Genomic DNA, 285 nt, shown 5'->3' with positions numbered 1-285 from the left:
ACACACACACACACACACACACACACACACACACACACACACACACAAAGGACAGTCATACATTTTGATATTTGAGCCATTCCTAAAGATTGGGGGTTTTCTAAAACTAAAAAAAAAATCTAGAAACCTTGCCTGCGACCAATCATGGAGCCACGTGAACTGATCGTGGCTGCACCTGGGGGGAGGGTAGGGATGAGGGGCATGCCACCTAATGATCAAGCCCTATAATTAGCTTCTCATTAGAGCCGTGATGGTGATGTGTGCTGTCTAAAATCCAATGTTGTG

The sequence above is a fragment of the Sapajus apella genome, unplaced genomic scaffold (assembly GCF_009761245.1).
Source record: "Sapajus apella isolate SASKATOON/1434 unplaced genomic scaffold, GSC_monkey_1.0 scaffold257, whole genome shotgun sequence".
Lineage (NCBI taxonomy): Eukaryota > Metazoa > Chordata > Mammalia > Primates > Cebidae > Sapajus > Sapajus apella.
The sequence above is the reverse complement of the archived record's forward strand: the minus strand, read 5'-3'. Positions refer to the sequence as shown.